This window comes from Choloepus didactylus (genome assembly GCF_015220235.1).
Source record: "Choloepus didactylus isolate mChoDid1 chromosome 26 unlocalized genomic scaffold, mChoDid1.pri SUPER_26_unloc1, whole genome shotgun sequence".
In the NCBI taxonomy this organism is placed as follows: Eukaryota; Metazoa; Chordata; class Mammalia; order Pilosa; family Megalonychidae; genus Choloepus; species Choloepus didactylus.
In genome coordinates, this window is record NW_023637614.1 from 2,606,877 (window position 1) to 2,614,864 (window position 7,988).

The 7,988-nt window shown below is 39.1% G+C and overlaps 1 pseudogene; it reads right to left on the reverse strand.

The window, feature by feature from the left end:
* Window positions 1–901: 901 nt before the first annotated feature.
* On the reverse strand, window positions 902–7,205 carry LOC119525716 (annotated as a pseudogene).
* Window positions 7,206–7,988: the final 783 nt, after the last annotated feature.

Here is a 7,988-nt window from a genome sequence, read left to right on the forward strand (position 1 = left end):
AAAGTAATCAACAAGCCAACAGTCTTAAGAATCTTACAGGGGAAGAATTTTTTGAGCCAGGGGTCTGCAGGCAAATGCTACTGAAACTCATTCAACTGTTCACTTCTGGCCCTCAAAATTTACTATTATTATATTTTTTTTAATTTACTGAGCAGGCAGTACCTCAGTTATTTATGTTCAGAAAACTCCACTTCAATAAACCTGATATTCTGAAGTGAAAGTGGCCATAGGATTGTGCTAATTTTAACTGGCCTCATAACCTCAAGGTGGGGTTAAACTGCAGTCAACCCAACAGCCCATGCAGTAAGGAGACTTGTGTAAGAAACACACAGCCTGGTTGTGGAAGCTGACAAACTCCAGACTTGATTAAAGAACTGTGCAATAACTTTTCAAGAACCTGAGTGTGTGTGTAAATTATTGGGTAGCCACACCTCACAAAGCTGTTAGAATGAATACTTGATTCTTTTTCTAATGCTAAAATAAAGAATTTTGCATAGACTTGTATGTTAACTCCAATACCATCCCCTCAGGAAGGCTGTCAATGTCTGTCCAACCTCCTGTCAAGTCTGTTTGGTGCTTGGTCCTTTTCAAGTATTTACCCCCTATATGAGACCTTGTAAAACAGGAACATGTGTTCTACCTCCATTTCTCATGGCTGTTTCTAAATGTTAAGGCCTAATTTTTTTATTACATTGGGGTTATGGCAAGTGTGAAAACTTTAAAAATAAATGAATGGTTAAATACATACAAAACCCTAACATTAGGAATTTGTCTTCCACAACCTACTATGATTCTAAAAAAAAAGGTAGTTGAAAGCAAACCTCATAGCTTGTGAGAGTTAAACTCAGATATACAGAATATTCTGAGGGAAATTTGGCAAGAAACTTTGCTTCCTATTTCATCACGTAAGGTAATCAAGTAAAAAATCCAAAATGAATAAGGTTTTAATACAATGCATTAGCATAAGCTCTCTGTCCTTCTCCAAGTCTTCAACAGTAAGTTTCAATACGTTGACCTGCTTCATCAATTCAGCTGCTTCATCATCCCCATTGCCTACACCAGGATTATTTCTCACCACACCTGGCCAGCCTTAGGCATTGCAGTAGTTCTCCATGTTGAAATGGGCCTCTGTGGAGCTGCACTGCTAGAGCTGAGAGGTTTCTTTGGTTTATTCAGAGCTGGAGCAACAAGAGAGGGAGCCATTGCCATGTCTTGACCTTGTCTAGCAGCTACAGGATCACAGTCTTTTCTATCATAGTTTGCATCAAAAAACTTCTTGAACCACTGAACAAATTCAAAATTGTCCTGAAACTTTCCTTTCACTAATTTGTCCACAGGAAATATTTTGTCAACACCCATTCTCTTAAAATCTGCTTGCAGTATTTTGAAGTTCTGGATGTATTCATTTTCTAACTTAGCTTGGAATTTCACTTTCTTCAAAGCAATGGAACCAGGGACAGCATGTCCATAAACTGACAATAGGCAGCTCCTGAGCACAACTGTTCAATTTTTGTCAAATTCAACTGCAGAGACTTGTTGATCCAAGCCATCATGTCATGTTGATTTAAGCTTTCACTGGTCACTGATGTCAAGTATATATTCACTGCCACATTCAGCTCTCAGTGGGACTGTGTCTACTGCCTGTGCCCAGCTCCAGTTGCATCTCTGTCTCATTCAAACCTAATAAGGTTTTAATACCCAGAATAAATAGACATCCTACAAATCAAAAACAAACAAAAAAAGAAAAGAGAACCCAATTAAAAATGGGCAAAAGGGCAGACAGTTTTCCAAACACAAAACAGAAATGGCTAAGAAACATAAGAAAAGATGCTAAACTTCACTACCCATTAAGGAAATGAAAACCAAAACCAGAATGAGATACCATTTCACACCTATGAGAATGGCTGTTTAAAAAAAAAAATACATGTAGGAAAAAAATATATATAGGAATAAAAGTGTTGGAGAAAACATGGTAAAAGGGATGTACCTATCTACTGTTGATAAGCAGGTAGAATGGTGTAGGCTTTCTGAAGGTCAGTGTGGTGGTTCCACAAAAAGTTAAGTATGTGGGGACCATAAGGTCCTGCAACCTCATTATGGGGTATGTCAATTGAAGATCTGAGAGCAGAGACATGAATGGACATTTGCAAACTGTTGATCATGGAGACAGTAATCATGATTTGCAATGGGTGCAGGTGACCTAAGGGTACATAGACTGAGGAACAGAATGGTGAACTGTGGTGTATGCATATGATGGAACATTGGGCAACTATGAGAAGGAGGGAAGCTGTGAGACACACAATGAGGTGAATGGATCCTGTACACAATTTTTGAGTGAAGTACCCCAGAAAAAAAAGGCAAACACTATAATGCCTCACCAATATGGACTAACTACAATGTGTAAACTCAGAATTGAATCTTAGAACATAGCCTAACATGGACATGATTATTGTAATGGTCCCTAGACTATAAGCTCTTACAGCAGGCAACTCTATTCCTGAATTGTAATGCCTATCTCTAAATATTGTGATGCTGATCCCTTAGTATATAACTTGATTGCTCTCTGGAACAATCAATATCTCTGAGACACCTGAAACTCAGCTACAGCTTGGCAGATATAAATGTCAGTATTAGAGCATACAGCAACTGCTAAAAAAAAAGCTGAAAGAGAGCCCAGACTTCAATTAGTGATATGAATGAAGCAGATCTGGTTAAGACTAGGGCAAACTGGGCCAAAGGGTAAAAAAAAGTTGAAACTGACTGTGTTTTAAAACTTCAACTTCCATGTGAAACCAAGGGTAGAGATGTATATTTGGTGCAGGATCTATATTTTCTAAACGGTATAACTCAACAGTTGGTTTGTTCAAACACCACAATTGCATGGAACTTTGAATAGGAAGTGAAATATGGTAGATTAGTATAGGTTAGAGTGAAATAGTGACACATGCCAAAATAATTTGGGCAGAGAAAAAAAACATATTTACAGCCACCACCCCACCCCCCCCCGAGGAGCTGGGGGAAAGTGCAGAAGTGTTGGACTTCCTCACCTGGACTCGGGTTGATGTTTTCACAAACATTGGGACTGCTGGTTTGATGTGCTGAGCCCTCAATCATGGGACTTGCCCTTATGAATCTCATTACTGCAAAGGAAAGGCTAAAATTGCACATAATTGTGCCTAAGTGTCTCCCCCTGAATACCTCTTTGTTGATCAGATGTGATGCTCTCTCTAACAGAGCCACCTCAGCAGGTGAACTTACTGTCCTTCCCTCTATGTGGGACCTGACTCCCAGCATTGTAAATCTCCCTGGCAACACAGGATATGACTCCTGGGGATTAATCTGGGCCCAGCATCATGGGATTGAGTATATCTTCTTGACCAAATGGGGGATGCAAAATGAGATGAAATAGTTTCAGTGGCTGAGAGATTTCAAATGGATTTGAGAGGTCACTCTGGTGGACATTCTTATGCACTATATAGATAACACTTCTTAGGTTTTAATGTATTGAATTAGCTAGAAATAAATACATGAAACTACCAAACTCCAACCCAGTAGTCTGGACTCCTGAAAGATGATTGTACAATAATGCAGATTATAAGGGGTGACAGTGTGATTGTGAAAACCTTGTGGATCACACTCCCTTTATATAGTGTGTGGATGGATGAGTAGAAAAATGGGGACAAAAACTAAATGACAAATAGGGTGGGATGGTGGATGGTTTGGGTCTTCTTTTTTTACTTTTATTTTTTATACTTATTCTGATTCTTTCTGATGTAAGGAAAATATTCAGAAATAGATTGTGGTGATGAATGCATGACTGTATGATTGTACTGTGAACAGTTGATTGTATACGATGGATGATTGTATGGTATGTGAATATATTTCAATAAAACTGAATTTAAGAGAAACAAACAAAAAACAAGTGGAGAGGATCTGGAGAAATAGGTACACATTTTCACTGTTGGTGGGAATTTAGAATGGTGTACCAGCTCTGAAGGCAGTATGGTTGTTCTTCAGGAAACTAAGTATAGAATTGCCATATGATCTGGTAATCCTGTTACTAGGTATACACTCAGAAATATGGCAAGGAGGGACAGGGATAGACATTACACTCCAAAGTTTATAGTGGCATTATTCATGATTGCCAATACAAGCCAGATAAATATAACACAAGAAAAGAAAATTGGAGACCCACACCCCTCATGATATAGATGTTGAAATCCTCAACAAAATACTAGCAAACTGAATCCAACAGCACATCAAGAGAAATATACAAAATAATCAAATGGCATTCATTCCAGGCATGCAAGGGTGGACCAACCTAAGATAATCTATTAATATAAAACATCAGATTAACAGAATCAAGGGAAAAACCCACAATCATAATTGATGCAGAAAATTCATTAGTATAAATTCAGCACCTTCTTGGAAAAAACACTTGAAACACTAGGATTAGAAGGAAACTTCCTCAATATGATAAAGGGCATATATGAAAAACCCACAACTTACATCATTCTTAATTGCAAAAAACTGAAAGCTTTCCAACTAAGATCTGGAAAAAGAAAAAGATTCCCACTGTTACCGTGGTCACTCAACATTGTAATGTAAGATCTACCCAGAGCAATTAGGTGAGAAAAAGAAATATAAGTCATCTGAATTGGAAAGGAGGAGGTAAAACATTCCTATTTGCTGATTACATGATTCTACATGCAGAAATTCTTGAAAAATCCACAACAAATATCCTAGAGCTAATAAATGAAACTGGGAGGTTAAAATCAACACACAGAAATCAGTACCGAATCTGTAAACAATGAAAAATCAGAAGAAGAAATTAAAGTGGGGTGACATAATTAACATGGCAACATAAACAGCAACTGAAAACTTCTTCCCAGGTATTTGGCAAAAGAGTAGGATAACCTGAAATTGATCAGAATTTAGAAGTAGTGTATGGAAAGGAGAAGGACCCTACAGATGCCAAATTGAAGAAGATATCAGGTAGCAGAACTCCATTTGAGGCCAGTGGGTCATCTCCCCTCCCCCTCAGTCTCATGCATTACTGGAGGAACAAATAACCAGCAGTTAAGTTTCTTCTCACCTCCTGCCATGGACACAGACTATAAAATCACTCACAGCAATGAGACAGAGCCTGTTTTTGGAGAACAGGGGACTAGCAGAGGACATTTCAAGGCCCAGATAAGTGAGGTATGAAGAGTCTGAGAAAATATGGGCAGAGACTATTTTCAGCCCCGGATCTGAAAGCCCTTCTACCACCCTTGAGGTTCATAGTACTCAGCAGCCTGATACTTGTCTGGAGATGGCAGAAAACTGTGGCAGCTGGGGGAGTCCTCTGCCAAAGAGTGAGTGGGGTACACAGCCCCACATTGAGGCAGATTTTACCCAGTAAAGTGAGGGTGCAGGAAATCCACAGCTTCAGCCCTGCCAAGTCATATGGGGCACAAGGACACAATTCAGTCCAGCCAAATAAGACTCAGGCAGGCTCAAAGTGATATCAGTCCCAATCAGCCAGACTCAGCTGGGCTCTAAGAGGTAATTCAACTCTGACCAGTTTGACTCATCCAGGCTCCAAGAGGTAATTCATGCATGTTCTGGTCAGACACAGCCTCAGATAAGGACAATTAAGTCACCAAAGAGTGCCATCTGCTGGAGAGTCCAGAAAGTGCAAGAGAACTTTAGGACTTCTCAGAACCCCTTCAAACATTATCCCAGGCCTAATAGAACTTGTCTAAACACTGTGCTTGGGAAACTGACCTTGCTTAAGTTGAGAAATATGGATGACCCAACAGTTAAGGCAGTGCTCTAAAACAAACCATGGCTTGCTGGCCAGCAGAAAACAAACACAATTTAGAGCAAGCAGACATTTTTACCCACACAGAGAGAAGTTGCTGTGGTACCCAGTGCCTACCTCCAAGAAGCTGGAAGGTAGGTGCTTGATTATAGAGGAAGATGGGAGGCAGAGCTAACCTGAAACCTGGCCAGTGAGAGAGACATACAGGTACAGCAATAACAAGAATAACAAGAGCTAAAAATTTCTGATCAGTTAAAAGCTATGTTAGAGCTCTAGAATAAAATGAACTGAATGGCAAAGAACAGATAGAGAAGAAAGTCAACAAACAAGAAAGCCTGAAATAAAAGAGTGAAAACAACTTCTAGAATAAAGTAAGTTTCAAAGGTTCATTTCCAAGTAGAGGGTAGGGAGATCAGGGTCAAAGCTTTCATGAGTTTTTCAGGGTCTAGGCCTTCTTGAGTGGGACAGAATTATAAAGTGGTAATCAGTATTCCAGGGACCAAGCAAAGGCATAGGGCTCCATTCTCTGCAAAGATATGAGAGTAAAGCAAGGCATTATTACTATCATCCATCAGGATCCTGAACCAAAATACAAGAGGTGAGCCGGTTATTCTCATGTCATCTCAAAATCCCTTTTACAGATGATGCTTGATTTGCAGAATGATAATATTTTTGTCTTTTCTTTGATAGAAAGCATGCTATTTTTGTGTGTTCTCAAATATATTGAATTTATCAATGTACCTAAATGATATAAGTATTTCAGAATGCTTTTAAAAGAGCATAATGTACCTCAGATACATATTTTAAATGCATAAGAATGTATTTTTTTCTCATATTAGTATTATTTTCATCATTATAATTCTATATTTCACAAATAAAGTCTAAGAGGATGCATCCTGATTAAAACATTGAAAAACTTCCAAATATTGAGAATCAATTTTCAGAGATATAAAAACCTTTTAAAATGTGTATCTTTCTTTGTATGCCTCCTTATCATTCAGAGTATGCTAATTCCTGACCTCTAAGAAATTATTTTGAGTTTAGAGTGAAAGTGTCCTTCTGGAAAGAGGTTTTGCTACTGTTTCTACCTTCAGGAAGGTACCAGTCTCTCCTTGAAGGGCTTTTACCTGATTAACTCTAGTTAACCCAATACAATCTCACTTTTGAGTAAAGCAAAATTACTGATCTGAAACCTTAATTTCATCTGCCAATTTACTTCACTTTTCCCAAATTCCATTGGCTACAAGTCAGTCACAGGTCTCTCCCACACTCTAAGGGAGGGAATAAACTGGTCATGAAGAGCATCAGGAGGAAATCAGTCCTGCCACCTGCAGTCTTTCCACCATACTAACTCACCCAGCCTCTTCATATCCACAACGTAAATCTGCACAGAATGCATATCCCTATGTTTTCAGTAGTAGTCTATTTTTCTTTTTCTCCCTTCTGCTATATTCACAGCCAAAGCAGCTACTATTCAAGTCTGCTGGTGTTGAGGCAGGGGGTTATGGGCTTACTAAATTACTATGGAATAATTATATAGACTTTCTTTTTAATTTCTAGTGTATTAGAATAGCCAGAATGAAATATCTGAAATTGTGGAAGTGTAACCCATATTATACATTGAAATTTGCTCTGTAAATACCTGTTAAACAATATTTTGAAATTTATCATTATATATATATCACAATAAAAAATGTTTGAAAAAGGATTTTAGTAAGTTATATGAAGCATACACCATATAACCTGCACCACTCAAGTGCCACAAGGGCCAGCATCCCTTAGTCAACCACATGCTTATTTACATCACAAATCATCAGATAAGTGGTTAATTAAAGACAAGCAATAGCTTCATACCAGCATGGGCCAGGTTTGCTGCCAAATGAGGACAGGGTCTTGGTACCCCAGATGAGCTAACTAGACATATGCTGGGCCCTTTCATCTGTGCTCAGGGCACCCCCACAGGCCTAACTACAGGAGCCTACATGTGGCCTGTTGCTGCTCCTGCCAGACCAGCACACAAGTGCACACCAGCACCACATCCTCACTCTGTGCAGGTAAAGGCAAATTCAGCTCTCCAGCAGGGCCTCCACCAAGTATTCCACCTTGACCAGGTCTTCCTACAAGCCCTAGCACAAATTTCCTTGAAGGCCACCAGTTCCAGGGATGGTGTTCAGGGTATGTT